The following is a 23,617-nucleotide window of genomic DNA, read 5'->3' as shown; positions in this document are numbered from 1 at the left end:
CTCAATCTCCATTCAAAATCTCTTTAATACCTCTTCTGCATAATTGAGTTCAATTTCATTTCCTTTACTGCTTCTTCTTCAATTTCTTGTCAATTGCTTTGTGAACATGGATCTGGGAAGGCAAGTGAGATCTAGACTGTGCTATCTAATCTCTTGAGTCCTGAGATTCCATTTTAATTCTTTTTGGTTCTTCTGTGAACCCTTGCTGCAATTAAATTCCCTTTTCTGTTTGAATTCTAGTTATTTCTAATTCAACTTCTGCTTTATTAATTGTTGCAATTTAATTTCCCTTGCTGAAATTCTGAATTCTTAATCCTCAAATCCCTTTTCCATTCAAGCAATTTATATTTCTTGCACTTTAAGTTACTGCAATTTACATTTCTTGCTGTTCTTTAAGATTCAGCATCTTTTACTTTCCTGTTCTTTAATTTACTGCAATTCTCCCGTTTCCCTTTACATTCCAAGCAATTTAGTTTCTGTTAATGATAAACCACTCAACCAATACTTGATTCGCTTGACTAAATCAACCACTAAACTAAAATTGCTCAATCCTTCAATCCCTGTGCGATCGACCTCACTCCCGTGAGTTTTATTACTTGATGCGACCCGGTACACTTGTCGGTGAGTTTTGTGTTGGATCGTTTTCCACACATCAAGTTTTTGGCGCTGTTGCCGGGGATTGAAATAGATTGACAATGATTAAGTAAAGTGGAGGTCTAGATCAAGCACTTTTTCTTTTCTGTTTCTTTAATTTTGACTAACACACTAACTGTTTGAATTTTTGCTTAAACTAACTAAAACTTCATTCTAGCAATAGATTGAAGTTTCATTGGTTTTCTGGATCTGTGTGTTTATTGTTGTGTGTTTGCATGTCAGGTACAGGAAGATCTTCCCCTATCCTCTCTGAAATTGACCAAAGAACTCTTCGAAGAATAAGAAGAGCTGAAAGAGGGAAGAACGTTATTGGAGAGGAAGAATCTAAGGAGGAATTCCAAGAAATGGAAGGAGATCCATCAAATCTCAATCAACCAGAGTGGGACTTTCCCTCTGAGCCGATCCCTGACCTTCCACAGCCTGATAAGCTGGCTCTACCGGACGATGCGGTAACTCCTATATACGCAAACGCACCTGTGCTCGCGAATGGTTTTGTACATAGTGACAGCAGTGTTTCTGGTGGATCTGAGGGTATAGTTGTAGCTGCGGATGATGAGGAGGTGGAGGATCCTGAGATAGAGATAGAGCAGGATGAGGAGATGGACGAGCCTCACGGCAATTCTCCGAACGGCCACGAGTAGATATAATTTGACTGCGGAAGGGGCATTCTTTTGATGACACTTTAGTCTAACATTATCTGATAGTTAGTCTCTCACTTGTGTTAGTACACCCGAGAGCTAGGAGCTATATAGTGGTTAGGCTAGCCTGGGTGCCAGTTTAGCGGCTTTTTATATGGGCCAGGCCCTGGGAGTGTCATGTAAATATTAGCTACGTAGGATGACGAGGATGTAAACTGACTTGATCTTGTGTAAATGCTACATGTTTTGTTATAGTGTACATGATGTATATTATCAACTGTATTTCTATGTTTCTTTATGCCACTTTTCTATTACTCTCAATGTATGCTTGTTTATTTTACCTGAACGTCCGTAAGAAATAAAAAAAATTACTCATAAAATTGGCATCGCTCTAACAAGGAACAGGCTCAAATATTAAATAATAGATAACAATTAGGAAGGATAAGTTAGTAACACTTAGCTTCTTGTATGACCATGGCATACTGGGAGTTGGGTCGTTACAAGTTGGTATCAGAGCAGTTCGTTCCCAATAGAGCCTGGGGAGTGGACTGACTATGCTTCATTGCATACTCTGTTGTCTGTCTCATGCTTATAGGATATCTATGTGATATGTGTTGCATGATTGTCTCTGTGTTTTCATTCTGGGAATGTTCACACTTGACTTGAAGTGTTAAGACTGATCACCTTAATAATGATTGTTTGGTGTGAACAAGACCACGATGGGTTCACGGAGACGAGGCGTACGGGAAGAAATTCCTAATGTTAACTACGAGAGGGAACATGAGACATTTATGACTACCATGAACGCTGTGGCTGAGGCAGTGCGTGAGGCTGCAGTAGCAGCGGCTAGGGCTGTTGATCGTCTTGGAGTGAGAAACGGGAATGAGAATGAGCATGGGGAAGATAGTGGAAATGATGAGAATAACTTAGGGCATCTCGAAAGACCTATGACCCTTGCGACTTTTCTGAAAGTTAAACCGCTTAAGTTTAAAGGTACACTTGTTGCGACTGATGCTGACAATTGGTTTCGAGCTATCGAACGATCACTGCGAGCACAGCATGTTCCAGAAGGCCAACACGTGGAGTTTGCTACTTATATGCTGGAAGGAGAAGCTGAGCATTGGTGGCAAGGGATACAACGACTGTTGCAACAAGATGAAGGCGATATTCCTTGGAATACTTTTAAGGATGAATTTTATAAGAAGTATTTTCCGAGGGCAGCTCGTGACGCTAAGGAGATGGAACTTATGCAGCTGAAGCAGGGTAACACAACTATTGCAGAATATGCCCGTAAGTTTGATGACTTGTGCCGTTTCTCCAAGATTTGCCAAGGGATTCTTGCTGACTTTGATGAATGGAAGTGTTTGAAGTTCGAAGGGGGCCTTCGTGAGGATTTGATGAGTTCAGTAGTTCCATTGGAGATACGAAATTTTGCTGAGCTGGTTAATAAGTGTAAGTTAGTGGAAGAATGTGCTAAGAAGGTAATTGCCTCCAAAGCAAGTCGTCAAGGATTTCCACCAAGGAACTACAATAGCTATAATTGGCAACCACGAAGGACAAACTTCAAGACACCTGGTGTGCCACAGCGAAGGAATCCACAAGCTGGTAATGTTCCTACTCGCTCTGTGGGTGGAAACGGAGGTAAACCGAGGCAAGATAATGGCAAACGACCTCAACAGGTGCAGGTGAACACTACATGCAAGCGATGTGGGAAGGATCATGGTATTAAGCCGTGTTTGTTTGGAACATTCAATTGTTATAGATGTGGAGGAACTGGACATATTGCTAAGGAATGTCCAAAGATATTCGCTCGGAATCCAGTACGAACCCAGCAACAAGGTCGAGTGTTTGCCATGACTGCTGATGATGCTATGCAATCAGACGCCCTGATCCAAGGTCAGTGTTACGTCAAGAATTGATTTCTAACTGTATTGTATGATTCGGGTGCATCGCATTCTTTTATTTCTTTAACTGTTGCTCGTGAGTTGGGACTAGATTTCTTTGAGTTGAACTTTGATCTAATTGTCCATACACCTGCGTCCCAAAATGCTTTGACTAGTTTAGTGTGCCTGCAAGTACCATTCACTATTAGGAACAGAACTTTTATACATGATCTAATCTGTTTGCCTCTATGTGGTTTAGAAGTTATTCTGGGATTAGATTGGTTGTCCAAGTATCATGTTTTCCTTGATTGCTTTGAAAGAACTGCTGTTATTCCGTCTGATAGTTTAGATATTAAACCATTTTTGTCATATACCTTATATCTGAATTCTGTAAGAGTTACCTTAGACGGGAGTGATTGTAAGGGGTACGTTCTGTTAGCGGCTAGCTCAAATGACAGTGATGTAAGCTTAGAACGAATCTGAGTGGTGAAGGAATTTCCTGATGTTTTCCCGGACGACATACCTGAGTTTCTTCCTCAGCAGGAGATAGAATTCAGCATTGAACTTGTACCTGGAACCGGACCAATTTCCATAGCACCGTACCGGATGTCACCACTGGAACTTGCAGAGTTGAAGAAGCAGTTGGATGAGCTACTTGGGAAGAAATTTATTCGTCCCAGTGCATCACCTTGGGGAGCTCCGGTATTGCTAGTAAAGAAGAAGGATGGTGGAATGAGACTTTGCGTAGATTACCGACAGTTAAATAAAGTCACTATCAAGAACAAGTATCCACTTCCACGAATAGATGATTTGATGGATCAGTTAAAAGGTGCAACTGTGTTTTCGAAGATTGATTTGCGATCGGGCTATCACCAGATTCGAGTGAAAGAGTCGGATATACCGAAGACTGCATTTAGAACTCGATATGGTCACTATAAGTATACAGTTATGTCGTTTGGACTAACTAATGCTCCTGCGATTTTCATGGATTACATGAATCGTATTTTCCATCCGTACCTTGATCATTTCGTAGTAGTTTTCATAGACGATATTCTCATCTATTCAAAGACAGAAAGAGAGCATGAAGAGCATCTAAGGATTGTATTGCAGATACTGAGGACTCGAAAGTTATATGCTAAACTATCAAAGTGCGAGTTCTGGATAGAGAAGGTGGCATTTTTGGGACATGTTATATCACAGGGAGGAATTGCGGTGGATCCTTCAAAAATTGAAGCAGTAGTGCAATGGGAGCCACCTACGACCGTTACAGAAGTTCGGATTTTTCTCGGACTTGCTGGATATTACCGGAGGTTCATCAAAGGATTTTCACAGATAGCCTTACCTTTGACTTACCTTACACGAAAGGAAGTTCTGTTCGTTTGGACGGCTGAGTGTGATAGAAGTTTCAAGATGCTTAAGGAGAAGTTAACAACTGCACCTGTATTAGTACTACCCAACCCACAGAAACCTTTTGAAGTATACTGTGATGCCTCTCATAAAGGACTTGGATGTGTGCTGATGCAAGACAAAAATGTGGTGGCTTATGCTTCCCGGCAGCTGAGACCTCATGAACGAAATTATCCGATGCATGACTTAGAGTTGGCTGCAGTGGTGTTTGCTCTGAAGATCTGGAGGCACTATTTGTATGGCGCTCAACTAGAAGTTTTCTCTGACCACAAAAGTTTAAAGTATATCTTTGACCAGAAGGATCTTAATATGCGACAGCAAAGGTGGATGGAGTTCCTGAAGGACTATGATTTTAAGTTAAGTTATCACCCAGGAAAAGCAAACGTGGTGGCAGACGCCTTGAGCAAGAAGAATTTGAGTATCTCTTGGATGATGATAAAGGAAGAGAAGCTACTTGCGGAATTTGAGGACCTTAAGTTGGCTATGACTGGGACATCAAATGAAGTTTGTTTGGCGCAGTTGCATATAACACCAGATTTTAAGATTAGGATTCAGCAAGCACAAGCACAGGACTCAGAAATGATGACGATGCTGAGACGGATGAAAGTAGAAGAACCAGAAGCTGTAAGACTAGATCGTAGCAGTCTCTGGAGATACAAGAACAGAATTTGTGTGCTTAGCTCTGGAGATTTACGGCAGAGGATTCTTGCAGAAGCTCATCAAAGTAGATTTTCTATGCATCCTGGAGTAACAAAGATGTACCAGGATTTGAAACAAATGTTCTGGTGGCCGGGCTTAAAGAAAGAGGTAGCTGATTATGTCTCAAAATGTTTAACTTGCCAGAAGGTGAAGGTGGAACACCAGAAACCGTCAGGAACCCTGCAACCCTTAGAAATACCACAATGGAAATGGGAGCAGATCACTATGGATTTTGTCATGGGATTGCCAAGGACTTCAACGGGACACGATGCCATTTGGGTAATTATGGACAGGTTGACAAAATTAGCGCACTTCCTTCCGATTCGAGTTGATTATACCTTAGAAAGGCTGGCACAGATATATATTCAAGAAATTGTACGATTGCACGGAATACCTTCATCAATTGTTTCAGACCAAGATCCAAGGTTTACTTCCAGATTCTGGGGAGCTTTCCAGAAAGCTTTAGGAACAGAATTGCATATAAGTACAACATACCATCCTCAGACAGACGGACAATCAGAGCGGACAATCCAGACATTGGAAGACATGCTAAGATCTTGTGTGATGGATAACCAAGGTAGTTGGGATAAATATTTGTCGTTGGTCGAGTTCGTCTACAACAATAGTTACTAACAAAGTATCGGGATGTCACCATATGAAGCTCTCTATGGAAGGAGATGTCAGACACCATTGTGTTGGAATGATGACGGAGAAGCTAGTGTCTTGGGTCCAGACTTAGTGCAAGAAACTACTGAGAAGATAAAGGGGATTCGCCAGAAGATCCAGACAACACAGAGTCGTCAAAAGAGCTATGCCGATAATAGACGTAGACCCTTAGAGTTTAGTGAGGGAGACCATGTCTTTCTTAAAGTAACCCCGACTACTGGAATAGGTAGAGCCCTTAAGACTAAAAAACTTAACCCTCGATACATAGGACCTTTCCAAATACTTAAAAGAGTCGGTCTAGTAGCTTATCAAGTAGCCCTTCCTCCATATCTATCAAACCTTCATGATGTTTTTCATGTCTCACAACTTAAGAAATATATTCCCGACGAGAGTCACATTTAACAACCAGAGACAGTACAGTTACGAGACGATTTGACATATACAGCATCACCAGTTCGGATCGTAGAAAGAAGCGATAAGCAGCTAAGAGGCAAAACTGTTCGCTTGGTCAAAATAGCTTGGGGACAAAGAGGAGAAGAAGAGCACACCTGGGAACTCGAAGATAAGATGAAAGCTGATTACCCGCATCTATTCTCAGGTAACTGAAATTTTGAGAGCAAAATTTTCTGTTAGGAGGGTAGAATGTAACAACCCCGATTTTCGAGTACGCAAGACCTTTTCTGAAAGCACGAATTTCTCCGGAAGATCAATAAAGGGAAAACCTTTGATATATCATCAAGAATATCAATCCTAATTGTCATTATGTCATCTTTAAGCTAGAACCTTTTATGAGGCACGCTCGATAATGCAGTTATGAAGAACATAGTTTTTGAACAGTATCGGTTAGGAGTTTTGATCCGGTTTTTTGTAAATAGTCTCAGTTTGACGAACCGGACTCGATTCATGAGAGAAGAGAGATAATAGGGTAATATCATCATTATATGAGTATTAGAAGCTTCTTGAATGATATTATAAGGTTACCTGGTCAGTTTTAGTTAAAAACAGAAAATTGGTTTAACCGGGTTCACAGTTTACTGGTGCAGCTTAGCACCAGCACTCTCTGATGACTTTAGCAATGCTAAGGCCTCATTATTCATTTTTTATTCTCATAATAAATATGTTACTAGTGTCATTTTTGCTAGTAGCTCAGAGAATAATTTTTAGAGATGTTTTTGCAAGTGTTCCGATACATCTAGTTTTAGTAGTTATACACCTAAGTTATTTTAATATTATTTTAATCCACCTCAAAGCCAACCAATCACAACTCACCCTACACCCCCAAAACCCCCAAGTCTGGCTCATTTTCACTTTGTGGCCGAAAATAGGTAGAGAGAAAAAGAGAGAAAAGTTCTTAGTTCCAAATCTTTAAAGCTTGATTTCTGCTGAACTAAAACTCAAATCAAAATTCCAATCCGACCAAAATGATCCTCTCTTCTTTCTCTACATGATCATATGACTTATCAAGGCTGGGATCAAGGTGAGTTGGCTGCACCATCCCTCTTTTGATTCGGTTTCAAGGAAACATGGTTAAATATGTGTTTTCTTGATGTGATTTAGGAGGAAAAAGTGCTTAGGGACCACCTGAAAGTTTAATTGAATTAGGAGCAGCAAAACCAGGTAGGGTGTCACGAAATTAATCTTGATTATTTGTGTTTGAGATGTGTGAATGTTGTATTATTTGGCTGTGCTAAAAATTGGTTGCATATATGATTGATTCTTGGTGAAAATTTGGTGAAATCCTGATGAAATTTGATGAAATTCAAGCTTTAAAGTTCATGTTCTTGGGCAGCTGGAAAAACGAAACCCTAAGCTTAAATTGAGGTTCAATTTGTGTTGAAATCATGAAGAAAAGATGGGGTTTTAGTTGCTGCTAATTTATTATGAATTGTAGTAAAAATCGGTTGCTGAAAAAACTGAAAAACCGGTAAAAACAGAGAAAGAATATGAAGAATTTATGAAGAACATGAAGAACACTTTGAGTGTGATGAAGAACAATGAAGAATAGGCCTTAGATCTTAAAAAGGGCAAGGAAGTAAAATTTTTGGTGTTTAAGGGGTTGTTTGGTAATTTCTGAAAGTTAGGGTGGTAAAAGTAGAAATGTTAAAAGTTACGGGTGGTAACAAGTGAATTTTAAAGGTTAAAGGTAAAAGGTAAGTTAATTTTCGAAAATTTAATGATAAAATAATAACAAATAATAAAATATTAAATAATAATATTTAAATAAAAATAATATTTTGATAAAAATAATAAAATAATGCGAAAAAGGCAGTTTTTCGTAAAAGCTTTAGAAAGACAACTTTAAGTGCAGAATTCTCCTAATTACTTTCATAAAACACTTAGGGAGTGGTAAGAACATATTAGTGAGGTAAAGATAAAAGAAAGATAAAAGTCAAAGAAAAGATAAAAACCAAAGAAAAAGTCTGTAACGTTTTAACGACAGAAAAACAGACAGAGACTAGTGAACGAACTAGGGCAACTTAGTTAGTACTTGAGTTGCGACTAGGGTTAGGTATAATATAAAAAGTTAAACTATTTCAGTATAGACTTAATGAACCTATATTTGGGACAGGTTAACTATTCATACCGAAATTTACATAAGCTTTAAATACATACGTTAAGCAGAGAAATCAGAGTAGAGTAGAGAAACACAGAAAACAGAGTAACCGGAATAAAATAAAGAGATAAAGAGAAAAAGAGTAATATAGATACAGATGAAAAGAGTAATCAGAGAAGAGAAAAGAGATACAGAGAACAGAGTAATTAAAACAGAGTAAAGAGATACAGAGAAAAGGGGAACCAGAACAGAGTAAAGAGATATTTATATATATTAGTTGCTTAATGCAACCCAGAGCTTCTGTAGGGAAACTAAGTTACCTACAGCTATTTTCCGCTTCCCCAGAGCAGAGCAGAGTATATATATATATTTTCCTACAGTAAGCAGAGGCTGTCTCAAATGAGCGGCTATTATTATATGCGCATTTATTTAGGAACGGAAAATCGTATTCGGGAAATCGGGATTACTCGTGACCGGATAAATGTCGGGATTGCGGGCAGCCAACCGACACATGAGCTCATGGCCTGTACTAGGGCTAGACATGCATCATTCTTGTCTGCGCATCATTCTCTGTTGCTTTTCTTCTTGTGTGTGAACTATTTCTTTATGTTTGTCTGCTTGAGTGCTATGTATGTGCTTTATTTCCTTGTGTTCTTCTGTTTGTGTTCTGTTGTCTCTACTTTCTATTTCTATCTTTATCTTCTGTTTACTATTTCGCTATATTATGTTATTCGTCTGCTAATCGACCCCAAATAAATGAATGTAACTAATAACCCTGACCCTACTAAGGACTCCCCAGTTCTTACCCCTTCTCTCCCTTCCTCCCCCTCAGATGGAGACGGGCGTGATCTTCTATGAGTTTGAGGACCCTTATGTCTACGAGGATCCGGTATATCACATTTACTTCATCATGGGATTGGAGCCTCGTATTAGACGATATGCGTTACCTAATCGAGCTTTTCAACATCCTCTGTCTAGCCCGCATTTTGACCCTGATGCTCCTTACGACTTTCCCTTATCCTGGTTACATCCTGACGCACCTGTACATCCTTTTTCTGATGACCCCGAGCACCCTATACCAGCTCAACCTTTGAATGAGGTGGAACCTGAGCCTATCATTCCTGATGAGCCCGAGTTAGCTGGTGACTACGTACCTGTGATACCACCAGAGTGGGTCTTTCCCCCTGAGCCGATCCTTGACCTTCCACAGCCTGATGAGCTGGCTCTACCGGACGATGGGGTAGCTCCTATATACGCGAACGGACCTGTGCTCGCGAATGGTTTTATACATAGTGACAGCAGTATTTCTGGTGGATCTGAGGGTATAGTTGTAGCTGCGGATGATGAGGAGGAGGAGGATCCTGAGATAGAGATAGAGCAGGATAAGGAGATGGACGAGCCTCACGGCAATTCTCCGAACGGCCACGAGTAGATATAGTTTGACTGCGGAAGGGGCATTCTTTTGATGACACTCTAGTCTAACATTATCTGATAGTTAGTCTCTCACTTGTGTTAGTACACCCGAGAGCTAGGAGCTATATAGTGGTTAGGCTAGCCTGGGTGCCAGTTTAGCGGCTTTTTATATGGGCCAGGCCCTGGGAGTGTCGTGTAAATATTAGCTACGTAGGATGACGAGGATGTAAACTGACTTGATCTTGTGTAAACGCTACATGTTTTGTTAGTGTACATGATGTATATTATCAGCTGTATTTCTATGTTTCTTTATGCCACTTTTATATTACTCTCATTGTATGTTTGTTTATTTTACCTGAACGTCCATAACAAATAAAAAAAAATTACTCGTAAAATTGGCATCGCTCTAACAAGGAACAGGCTCAAATATTAAATAATAGATAACAATTAGGAAGGATAAGTTAGTAACACTTAGCTTCTTGTATGACCATGGCATACTGGGAGTTGGGTCGTTACATATGTAATTAATTTTAATTTTAAAAATTAAATCTATCTTATCCTATCTTTTATATCATATCTTTTCCAAAATTTTATCTTTTTCAAAAATTTGATTTTAAAATATCTTTTCTAACTTCTTATCTTCTTATCTTTTCAAATTTGATTTTCAAATCTTTTTCGACTAACTATTTGACTTTTTGTTTGTTTCTTATCTTTTTCAAAACCACCTAACTACCTTTCCCTCTCTAATTTTCGAAAATATCTCATCCCTTTTTCAAAATTCTTTTTAAATTAACTAATTGTTTTAAATTTTAATTCTATCTCACCTTTAATTTTCAAAAATCATTAACTCCTTTTCAAAATTAATTTTCGAAAATTTCTCTCTCTCATCTTATTCCATTTATTTATTTATTTACTAACACTTCTCTTCACCTCTCTTCATCACAAATCACTACCCCTACCTTTACCCTTTATTCAAACTATTCATTCTTCTTCACTCTTATTCTCTTTCTTCTTCTACTAATAATACAGAACCTCTTTACTGTGACATAGAGGATTCCTCTTCTTTTTCTGTTATCTTCTCTTTCATATGAGCAGGAACAAGGAAAAGGCATTCTTGTTGAAGCTGATCTAGAACCTGCAAGGACTCTGAAGAGGAAACTAAGTGAAGCTAAATTACAATAATCCAAAGACAACCTTGCTAAATTTTTCGAACAAGAAAAGGAGATGGCAGCTGAACCTAACAACAATAATGCAAGAAGGATACTTGGTGATTATACCACACCTACGTCCAAGTTTGATGGAAGAAGCATCTCAATTCCTGCCACAGGAGCAAATAATTTTGAGCTAAAACCTCATTTAGTTGCTCTAATGCAACAGAACTGCAAGTTTCATGGACATCCATCAGAAGATCCTTACCAGTTCTTAACTGAGTTCTTGCAGATCTGTGAGACTATTAAGACTAATGGAGTAGATCCTGAAGTCTACAGGCTCATGCTTTTCCCTTTTGCTGTAAGAGACAGAGCTAGAACATGGTTGGTCTCTCAACCTAAAGATAGCCTGGACTCCTGGGATAAGCTTGTCACGGCCTTCTTGGCTAAGTTATTTCCTCCTCAAAAGCTGAGCAAGCTTAGAGTGGATGTTCAGACCTTCAAACAAAAAGATGGTGAATCCCTCTATGAAGCTTGGGAAAGATACAAGCAGATGACCAAAAGATGTCCTTCTGACATGTTTTCTGAATGGGCCATGATAGATATAATCTATTATGATCTATCTGAGTTCTCTAAGATGTCATTGGACCATTCTGCAAGTGGATCCATTCACCTAAAGAAAACGCCTGCAGAAGCTCAAGAACTTATTGACATGGTTGCAAATAACCAGTTCATGTACACTTCTGAGAGGAATTCCGTGAACAATAGGATGCCTCAAAGGAAGGGAGTTCTCGAAACTGATGCTCTGAATGCCATATTGGCTCAGAACAAAATGTTGACTCATCAAGTTAACATGATTTCTCAAAGTTTGAATGGATGGAAAAATGCATCCAACAGTACTAAAGAGGCATCTTCTGAAGAAGAAGCTTATGTTCCTAAAAACCCTGCAATGGTCAAGGTAAATTACATGGGTGAACCTTATGGAAACACCTATAATTCATCATGGAGAAATCATCCGAATTTCTTATGGAAGGATCAACAAAAGCCTCAACAAGGCTTTAATAATGGTGGAAGAAATAGGCTCAGTAATATCAAGCCTTATCCATCATCTTCTCAGCAACAGACAGAGAATTATGAACAGAATACCTCTAACTTAGCAAATTTAATCTCTGATATGTCTAAGGCCACTTTAAGTTTCATGAATGAAACAAGGTCCTCCATCAGAAATCTGGAGGCACAAGTGGGCCAGCTGAGTAAGAAAATCACTGAAACTCCTCCTAGTACTCTCCCAAGCAATACTGAAGAGAATCCAAAAAGAGAATGCAAGGCCATTGATATAATCAATATGGCCAAATACAAGGAGGAGGGAGAGGACGCGAATCCCAATGAGCAATATCTCATGGGACGTCTCTCAAGCAGGAAGGAGTTCCCTATTGAGGATCCAAAGGAATCTGAGGCTCATATAGAGACCACAGAGATTCCATCAAACCACTACTACCATCCCTAAAATATGCATTTCTGGGAGAAGACAACACTTTTTCTATGATCATGAGCTCTACCTTAAAGCCACATGAAGAGGAAACGCTGATTCAAGTGCTAAGGACACACAAGACAGCTCTTGGATGGTCCATAAGAGATCTCAAGGGCATTAGCCCATCCAGATGCATGCAGAAGATTCTCTTGGAGGATAATGCTAAGCCAATGGTTCAACCACAAAAGCGACTGAATCCAGCCATGAAGGAAGTGGTGCAAAAAGAGGTCACTAAACTACTAGAGGCTGGGATTATTTATCCAATTTCTGATAGCCCCTGGGTGCGCCCTGTCCATGTCGTCCCCAAGAAGGGAGGTATGATAGTAGTTCATAATGAGAAAAATGAACTGGTTCCTACAAGAACAGTTACAGGGTGGCGCATGTGTATTGACTACCGAAGACTCAATACAGCCACCAAAAAGGATCATTTTCCTTTACCATTCATAGACCAGATGCTAGAAAGACTAGCAGGTCATGATTATTACTGCTTTTTGGATGGCTATTTAGGCTACAACCAAATTGCAGTAGATCCCCAAGATCAAGAGAAAACAGCATTCACATGTCCATCTGGAGTATTTGCCTATAGAAGGATGCCATTTGGGCTGTGTAATGCACCTACAACCTTTCAGAGATGCATGCTCTCTATTTTCTCTGATATGGTGGAAGAATTTCTGGAAGTCTTCATGGATGACTTCTCAGTATATGAAAACTCATTCAGCTCTTGTCTTGATCACCTGACACTTGTTTTGAAAAGGTGCCAAGAGACTAACCTGGTTTTAAACTGGGAAAAATGTCACTTTATGGTGACTGAAGGGATCATCCTTGGGCACAAGATTTTAAACAAAGGAGTAGAGGTGGATCAAGTTAAGGTAGAGGTAATTGAAAAATTACCACCACCTGCCAATGTTAAGGCAATCAGAAGCTTTCTGGGGCATGCAGGATTCTATAAGAGGTTTATAAAGGAATTTTCAAAAATCGCAAAACCTCTAAGTAATCTGCTAGCTGCTGACACGCCATTTACTTTTGACACAGAGTGTCTGCATGCGTTTGAGACCCTGAAAGCCAAGCTGGTTACAGCCTCAGTCATTTTTGCACCAAATTGGACATTACCATTCGAACCAATGTGTGATGCCAGTGACCATGCCATTGGTGCAGTATTGGGACAGAGGCATGAAAAACTTTTCCATATCATCTACTATGCCAGATGTGTTCTAAATGATGCACAGAAGAATTACAAAACCACAGAAAAAGAATTGCTTGCAGTAGTTTATGCTATTGACAAGTTCAGATCCTATTTAGTAGGATCAAAGGTGATTTTGTACACTGACCATGCTGCTCTTAAATATCTACTCACAAAGCAGGATTCAAAACCAAGGCACATAAGGTGGGTATTACTTCTGCAAGAGTTTGATATAGAAATAAGAGATAGAAAAGGGACAGAAAACCAAGTAGCAAATCACCTGTCCCGGATAGAACTCGTAGAAGGGGCATCCCTCCCCATTACTGAGATCTCTGAAACCTTTCCTGATGAGCAACCCTTTGCCATTCAGGAAGTATCATAGTTTGCAGACATTGCAAACTATAAGGCTGCAAGGTTCATACCCAAGGAGTACAGCAGGCAATAAACAAAAAAATTAATTTATGATGCAAAGTACTACTTGTGGGATGAACCATATCTCTTTAAGAGATGCGCAGACGGAATAATCCGTAGATGTATGCCTAGAGAAGAAGCACAGAGGATCCTTTGGCATTTTCATGGATCACAGTAGGACATTTCGGAAGTGAGCGAATAGCCACAAAAGTCCTCCAATGCGGCTTCTACTGGCCTACTCTCTATAAAAATTCCCGAGAGTTTGTACGAAACTGTGACAATTGCCAGATAGCTGGTAATCTACCTCATAGTTACGCCATGCCTCAGCAAGGGATCTTAGAGATTGAATTGTTTGACGTATGGGGTATTGACTTCATGGGACCGTTCCCACCTTCATACTCAAACACTTATATTCTGGTGGCAGTGGACTATGTATCTAAATGGGTAGAGGCAATTGCAACACCCACTAATGATACTAAAACAGTGATAAAGTTCCTCTAGAAACACATCTTCAGTAGATTTGGTATTCGTAGAGTATTAATCAGTGATAGAGGCACTCATTTATGCAATAAATAGCTTTACTCTGCTATGGTCCGGTATGAAATTAGCCACAAGGTGGCAACTCCGTATCATCTACAGACAAATGGGCAAGCTGAGGTCTCTAATTGAGAAATAAAAAGAATCCTGGTACAGACTGTAATGGCCCATAGAAAGGATTGGGTAAAAAGCTTGGATGATACTCTGTGGGCATACAGAACAGCATTCAAGACTCCTATAAGAACTTCTCCATACCAACTTGTGTATGGGAAGGCCTGTCATCTGCCCGTGGAAATGGAACACAAGGACTATTGGGCAACCAGATTCCTAAACCTTGATGCTAAATTAGCTGGAGAGAAAAGATTGCCCCAGTTGAATGAGCTAGAGGAGTTCAGGCTCAATGCTTTCGAGAATGTAAAAATTTACAAGGAGAAAGCAAAAAGGTGGCATGACAAGAAATTGTCATCCAGAGTCTTTAAACCAGGACAAAAGGTCCTGCTATTCAACTCTAGACTTAGATTATTCTCTGGGAAATTAAAATCCCGGTGGAGGGGATCATATGTGATTACAAGTGTGTCACCATATGGATATGTGGAGCTTCAGGATACTGACTCTGATAAAAGATTCATTGTTAATGGACAAATAGTCAAACACTATCTTGAAAGCAATATTGAGCAAAAATGCTCAGTACTGAGACTAGAATAATGCTCAGTAAGGTCCAGCTAAAGACAATAAAGAAGCGCTTGCTAGGAGGCAACCTAGTCATTAGTTAAGTATATTTATAATTAAATAATAATTTTAGGAGTTTGATATAAAATTTATCTTCAATTACAGGAGTTCACAGAGTTACAGAAGGATTCAGAGCAGAAAACAGAGAAAAGGAGCTCACGGGAAGAAAAACGCTAGTAAGGAGCATTTTTGGGCGTTAAACGCCAGAATGGGTATCATTCTGGGCATTTAATGCCAGTAAGAAGCACCTTCTGGGCGTTAAACGCCAGAATGGGTTCCATTCTGGGCGTTTAACGCCAGACTTGCAGCATATTGGGCATTTAGCAAAATGCCCAGTGACAAAGGAAATCTGGCTTTTAAACACCAACTGGGGTACCTGGCTGGGCGTTTAAATGCCAAAAACAAGCAACAATTGGGCGTTAAACGCCCAAAACATGCTACTCCTGGGCGTTTAACGTCAGGAACATGGAGAGGAGGAGGTTCTTGTTCCCAACTCAGATTTTTTTTTTAATTTTTATATTTCCACCCACATTTCTTGCATGAACATGTTACAAATCCTCATCTTTCAATTTCAATTTCAAAAATTTCTTAATCCAAAAAAAATCTTTTTTTAATTTCTTTTCAAATCTTTTCCAAAACTCATATATTTTTTTTATTTCTTTGAAAATCTTTTTCAACCCATCACATTATCTTTTCAAAATTAGATTTATCCGTTTCAAATTTTTCTCTTATCTTTTCAATTTTAACAACACATCTTTTGCATACCATAACTATCTTTTTACAAATTATATATTCTATTATATCTTTTTCAAAATTTTCGAACCCACCCCTCTCCCTTTTAAATTCACATTCGGCCATCCCTTCTCTTCCACCATTCAAAATTGTCTCTCCTTCTCTTCCTCTCCTTTCCTTTCTTTTGCTTGAGGACAAGCAAACCTCTAAGTTTGATGTGCTTTTCGTGATCATTGAGCCAAGACTGACCAAGATCATGGCTCCTAAAGGAAAACAAACCACCTCAAGAGGCAAGAAAGAGAATATTCCAAAATCACTTTGGAATCAAGAGAGGTTCTTAACCAAAGAACATGCAGACCATTATTATAAAATAATGATTCTGAGGTCAGTGATCCCGGAAGTTAAACTTGATTTGAAAGAAGATGAATATCCGAAGATCCAAGAGCAGATTCAAAACAGAGGCTGGGAAATCCTAGCTAATCCTGAGATAAAGGTGGGAAGAAACATGGTTCAGGAATTCTACTCAAATCTGTGGCAAACATATCAGAGAATGTCTGGAACCGCCTTCTATACCTAGAGGGAGGATTATCTACTTCCACCTTGAAAGCATAAGAGAGATCTTCAAGCTGCCTCAACTACAAGATGACCCGGAATCCTTTAACAGGAGAATTGTGAGTCAAGATAAGCGCTTGGACCAAGTTCTAGAGGACATATGCATCCCTGGAGCCAAGTGGGTAACCAACACAAAGAATGTCCCAATTCAACTCAAGAGAGGGGATCTCAAACCAGTTGCTAGAGGCTGGCTGGATTTTATTGGGCGTTCCATACTACCCACCAGCAATCGCTCTGAGGTCACTGTTAAAAGAGCAGTGATGATCCATTGCATCATGATAGGAAACGAAGTGGAAGTTCATCATCTGATTGCTTGTGAGCTTTATATAATTGCAAAAAAAAACTCTACTGAAGCCAAATTGGCCTACCCAAGCTTGATTTCTCTACTATGTAAAGATGCTGGAGTGAAGATTGGAGTAGATGTGTATATCTCAGTTGATCTTCCAATCACAAGTGCAAGACATTCCCATTAAAAGGAGGGCATAGGAGTTCCTCCCAGAAATCCCACATATTGACTACTGGAACCGCTTAGAAGCATCTATCACCAAGCTGCAAGAAGCCATGGATCAAATAAAAGAAGAATAGCAAAATCAAAATAGCATGCTCTGCAAGCTGCTTAAGGAATAGGAGAAGCAAGAGCGTGAACTCCAGGAGTTGAAGCGCCAGAAGCTATCTCTTGAAGGGCCAGACACCCCACAATTGAAGGAGCATCCACCTCCCAAAATAAAGGTTGTTGAGTCCTAATCTTAACTTATTGATAACTCTGCTATTAGAAATCTATTTTAAGAGTCATATGAATACTAGTAATTAGTGTCTTTATTTTTTGTTTTTAATTTTATCCCCAAGTAAGCTATAATTTATTTTTCACATCATCATTAAACATGAATAAAATAGCAGATTTTTATACGCTATGAGAGGATATTTTATACGCTTTTGGGGATATTTTCATATAGTTTTTAGTAGGATTTAGCCACTTTTTAATATATTTTTTATTAGTTTTTGTGCAAAAATCATATTTCTGGACTTTACTATGAATTTGTGTGTTTTTCTATGATTTTAGGTATTTTCTGGTTGAAATTGAGGGACCTGAGCAAAAATCTGATTCAGAGGTTGAAAAAGGACTACAGATGCTATTGGATTCTGACCTCCCTGCACTCGAAGTGGATTTTCTGGAGCTACAGAAATTCATATAGCGCGATATTAATTGCGTTGAAAAGTAGACATCCAGGGCTTTCCAACAATATATAATAGTCCATACTTTGGGCGAGTTTTGATGATGTAAAATGGCGTCAAAATGCCAGCTCTCTGCCCTTTTCTGGCGTCAAAACGCCAAAACTGGCATAAAAGTTAGAGTTAAACGCCTAAACTGGCACCAAAGCTGGCGGTTAACTCCAAGAATAGCCTATGCACGTGAAAGCTCCAATGCTCTGCCCCAGCACACACCAAGTGGGCCCCAGAAGTGGATTTATGCACTACCTATCTTAGTTTACTCATTTTCTGTAAACCTAGGTTACTAGTTGAGTATAAAAACTACATTTAGAGATTTATTTTGTACCTCATGACATTTTCATGTTTTATATTGTATCTCTACGGCATGAGTCTCTAAACTCCATTGTTGGTGGTGAGGAGCTCTGCTGTGTCTCGATGGATTAATGCAATTACTTCTGTTTTCTATTTAAACACGCTTGTTTCCAATCTAGGATACTCATTCGCATTTCAACATGATGAATGTGATGATCCGTAACACTCATTGCCATTCTCAACCTATGAACACGTGCCTGACAATCACTCCCGTTCTACCTTAGATTGAATGTGCATCTCTTGGGTTCCTGGTTCATGAATTTGAGTATCTATCCTGACAACAGAGTGCTTGAATCCGTGCAACTAGAGTCTTCATGGTATAAGCTAGAATCCTTTGGCAGCATTCCTAAGATCCAGAAAGTCTAAACCTTGTCTGTGGTATTCCGAGTAGGATCTGGGAAGGGATGATTGTGACGGGCTTCAAACTCATGAATGTTGGGCGTGTGACAAACGCAAAAGGATCAGTGGATCTTATTCCAACATAAGTGAGAACCGACAGATGATTAGCCATGTACATGGACCTTTTTCACTGAGAGGACGGCTGGTAGCAATTGACAACGGTGATCCGCCAACATATAACTTGCCATGGAAGGAGCCTTGCGTGTGTGAAGAAGAAGACAGTAGGAAAGCAGAGATTCAGATGACATAGCATCTCCAAAACTCCAACCTGTTCTCCATTACCGAATCACAAGTACCTTTTATTTCATGCTCTTTTATTAGGTTGCAAACAAAAACCCTTTTCATTATTAATCTCCTGACTAAGAGTTACAAGGTAACCATAGCTTGCTTCAACCCGACAATCTCCGTAGGATCGACCCTTACTCACGTAAGATATTACTTGGACGACCCAGTGAACTTGCTGGTTAGTTGTGTGGAATTGCAAGTGCGATTGCAATTTCGTGCACCACCACGCCTTCGACACCATGTGGCACGCCCACTTGTTTGGCCTCCTTCCTTCTTCTCTGGAAAGTTGTACTAGCGTGCCACGCCCATAGTTCTTCTTCGTTCTAGGAGCTGGCATGCCACGCCCAACATCCAATTGACATGCCCAGATGGTCAATGAGGCGTGGCGTGCCATGCCTTGGCCTTCAAGTGGCATGCTTAAGGGAGGATGAGGGCTTGGCGTGTGATGAGCGGATATTTTATACGCTTTTTGGGGGTAATTTCATGTAGATTTTAGCATGTTTCAGTTAGTTTTTAGTAGAATAATATTAGTTTTTAGGCAAAAATCATATTTCTGGACTTTACTATGAGTGTGTGTATTTTTCTGTGATTTCAGGTATTTTCTGGCTGAAATTGAGGGAGTTGAGCAAAAATCTGAGTTAGGCTGAAAAAGGACTGCTGATGCTGTTGGATCCTGACCTCTCTACACTCGAAATGGATTTTCTGGAGCTAAAGGAGTTCAATTAGCGCGCTCTCAACGGCGTTGGAAAGTAGACATCCAGGGCTTTCCAGCAATATATAATAGTCCATACTTTGCGCGAAGATAGACGACGTAACTTGGCGTTGAACGCCAAGTTCATGCTGCTGTCTGGAGTTAAACGCCAGAAAAACGTCATGATCCGGAGTTGAACGCCCAAAACACGTCATAACCTGGAGTTTAACGCCAAGAAAGGCCTCTACTCGTGGATAGCTTTAGTCTCAGCCCCAGCACACACCAAGTGGGCCCCAGAAGTGGATTTCTGCACCAATTATCTTAGTTTATTCATTTTCTGTAAACCTAGGTTACTAGTTTACTATAAAAACAACTTTTAGAGACTTATCTTGGACCTCATGACATTTTCAGATCTGAATTACATACTTTGTGACGGCATGAGTCTCTAAACTCCATTGTTGGGGGTGAGGAGCTCTGCAGCGTCTCGATGATTTAATACAATTCCTTTGTTTTCCATTCAAACACGCTTGTTCTTATCTAAGATGTTTATTCGCGCTTAATTGTGAAGAAGGTGATGATCCGTGACACTCATCACCTTCCTCAATCCATGAACGTGTGCCTAACAACCACCCCCGTTCTACATCAGATTGAATGAATATCTCTTAGATTCCTTAATCAGAATCTTCGTGGTATAAGCCGGATCGATGGCGGCATTCATGAGAATCCGGAAAGTCTAAACCTTGTCTGTGGTATTCCGAGTAGGATTCCGGGATTGAATGACTGTGACGTGCTTCAAACTCCTGAGGGCTGGGCGTTAGTGACAGACGCAAAAGAATCAATGGATTCTATTCCAACCTGATTGAGAACTGACAGATGATCAGCCGTGCTGTGACAGAGCATAGGAACGTTTTCACTGAGAGGATGGGAAGTAGCCACTGACAACGGTGACACCCTACATAGAGCTTGCCATGGAAGGAGCCTTGCGTGTGTTGAAGGATTTCAAGGAAGAGTTGAAGTTCAAGGGACAAAGCATCTCCAAAACTCCAACATATTCCCCATTACTGCACAACAAGTAACGCTATTATTCTCTATTATTTTAACTTACAATTTTAAATACTTTGACTTCTTACAATTAAATCCAAATCACCTTATTGACCTCCTGACTAAGATCAATAAAATAAACATTGATTGCTTCAACCCAATAATCTCCGTGGGATCGACCCTTACTCACGTAAGGTATTACTTGGACGACCCAGTGCACTTGCTGGTTAGTTGTGCGAATCACAAATTCGTGCACCAAGTTTTTGGCGCCGTTGCCGGGGATTATTGAGTTTGAACAATTGAAGGCATATTTTATTTCTTAGATTAGGAATAATTTATTTTTATAGAGTCATTAAATTCTGGTAGGATAATTTCTTTTCAAAAAAAAATTTCTTTTCAAAATATTATTTTTCTTAATTAATTGTTAATTTTTCGTGAGTTTAGTGTCTTGTTCTACGTTTGGTGTTGATTTCATATTTTATATTTTTCTTTAAATTTTCGAACTTGTGTTCATTGTTCTTCATTGATCTTCAGGTTGTTCTTGTTTATTTTTCTTGTTTGATCTTGAGTTTTTCTTGTTTTGTGTCTCTTCTTGTTTTTCTTGTGCTTTTTCAAAACATTAACTTTCAAAAATTATACTTTTATCCACAAAAATAATACATCTTTAAAATACATTACATTTTTTGCTCAGTTGGTTATAGCGTTGGCTTATGTTCTTGGCAATTGGGCATCTTCTTTTAAAAATCTTTTTCAAAAATAATTTTTCTTTGATTGAATCTTGTGCCAAACTCTAAGTTTGGTGTTTTCTTGTTAATTTTTCTTTAATTTTCGAAAATTTGTCTTGGTTTTCTAAAAATTTTTAGTTTGGTGTTCTTTCTTTTGTTCTTGGTGTTCTTGTGAATCTTCAAGGTGTTCTTGAGTTTTTCTTGTGTTTTGATCTTAAAATTTTTAAGTTTGGTGTTCCTTGGTGTTTTCCCTCCAAAAATTTTCGAAGATAAGGAGCACTAGATCTAAAAATTTTAAGTCTTGTGTCTTTTGTGTGTTCTTCTCTTTTATCATAAAATTCAAATTTCAAAAAAATTTTATATTTTCTAACTAATCTTGAACTACTTTTTCGAAATTTTTTATACATAAAATTTTAGATTTTAATTTCAATTTTTTCGAAAAAATTTTCAAAAAAAAAAAATTTTAACTTCTTTTTATATATTTTGTTTTTACTTATTCCATTTTTTTAAATCAACATATAAATTATCTCTTGTAATCCAATATGGAAGCAAGTAGGAATGAACAGTCCAAGAGGACTCTGGGGTCATATGCTAACCCCACTACTGCTTCATATGGGAGTAGTATCTGTATACCTCCATTGAAGTTAGTAGCTTTGAGCTGAATCCTCAGCTCATTATCATGGTGCAGCAAAACTACCAGTACTCTGGTCTTCCACATGAATAACCTACAGAATTTCTGGCACAATTTCTGCAAATTGCTGATACAGTACATGATAAAGAAGTAGATCAGGATGTCTACAGATTATTACTGTTTCCATTTGCTGTAAAAGATCAAGCTAAGAGGTGGTTAAATAACCAGCCTAAGAACAGCATAAAAACATGGAAACAGCTGTCAGAAAAATTCCTGAATCACTATTTCCCTCCAAAACGGATGACACAGCTAAGGCTAAGCATCCAAGGCTTCAAACAAGGAGATAATGAATCCCTTTATGATGCCTGGGAGAGATACAGAGAGATGCTAAGAAAATGCCCCTCTGAAATGTTTTCAGAATGGGTGCAATTAGACATCTTCTATTATGGGCTTACAGAAAAAGCTCAGATTTCTCTAGACCACTCAGCTGGTGGATCTATACATATGAGAAAAACAATTGAAGAAGCTCAAGAGCTCATTGATACAGTTGCCAGAAATCAGCATCTGTACCTGAGCAGTGAATCTTCCATGAAAGAAGAAGCTAAAACAGTAACTGCAGAACTCAGTCCGGTGGATCAGGCTAATGAAATTAATCAACAATTGGACTTTCTAACTCAGCAGCTAGCCGAATTCAAGGAAATATTACAGGAAATAAGAATGGCTAACAGGAATATGGAAGTGCAATTAAAGCAGACAGAAAAGCAACTGTCAAAACAAATAGCAGAAGAATGCCAAGCAGTTCAATTAAGAAGTGAGAAAACATTAAATTCCTCACTTCAAGACAGCAGGAAGCCAAGAATTGAACAGATGTCTACTCAAAATCCCTCTGAGGACAATCAGAGCCCAGAGAGGAATGATGCTGGCACTGAACGCCCAGACCATGCTCATTCCTGGCGTTCAACGCCAGAAACAAGCATGAATCCGGCGTTGAACGCCCAAAGGGAACATGGTTTTGGCATTCAAACGCCAGTAACCAACAAGGAAGTGGCGACTAACGCCACTTCAGCTTCCACCCCTGGCATTCAAATGCCAGTGAGTGATCAGTCACATACAAGTGCTGATAACAACCCTTCTAAAAAGGCTTCCCAACCCACTTCTGTAGGTAATAAACCTGCAGCAACTAAGGTTGAGGAATACAAAGCCAAAATGCCTTATCCTCAAAAACTCCGCCAAGCGGAACAGGATAAGCAATTTGCCCGCTTTGCAGACTATCTCAGGACTCTTGAAATAAAGATTCCGTTTGCAGAAGCACTTGAGCAAATACCCTCTTATGCTAAGTTCATGAAAGAGATCTTAAGTCATAAGAAGGATTGGAGGGAGACTGAAAAAGTTTACCTCACTGAAGAATGCAGTGCAGTCATTCTGAAAAGCTTACCTGAGAAGCTTAAAGATCCTGGGAGCTTTATGATA

At 39.2% G+C, this 23,617-nt stretch overlaps 1 non-coding gene across 1 annotated transcript; it reads right to left on the bottom strand.

Moving 5' to 3' along the window:
• Positions 1-11,537: 11,537 nt before the first annotated feature.
• On the bottom strand, positions 11,538-11,641 carry LOC112719350 (small nucleolar RNA R71). The gene has a single exon (XR_003161654.1). It is a non-coding gene; the product is annotated as a small nucleolar RNA R71 (small nucleolar RNA).
• Between the last annotated feature and the right edge of the window lie 11,976 nt (positions 11,642-23,617).

The sequence above is a fragment of the Arachis hypogaea genome, chromosome 10 (genome assembly GCF_003086295.3).
Source record: "Arachis hypogaea cultivar Tifrunner chromosome 10, arahy.Tifrunner.gnm2.J5K5, whole genome shotgun sequence".
Taxonomy (NCBI): Eukaryota; Viridiplantae; Streptophyta; class Magnoliopsida; order Fabales; family Fabaceae; genus Arachis; species Arachis hypogaea.
Note: the sequence above shows the minus strand (reverse complement) of the source record. Positions and strands in the feature narration are given on the sequence as shown.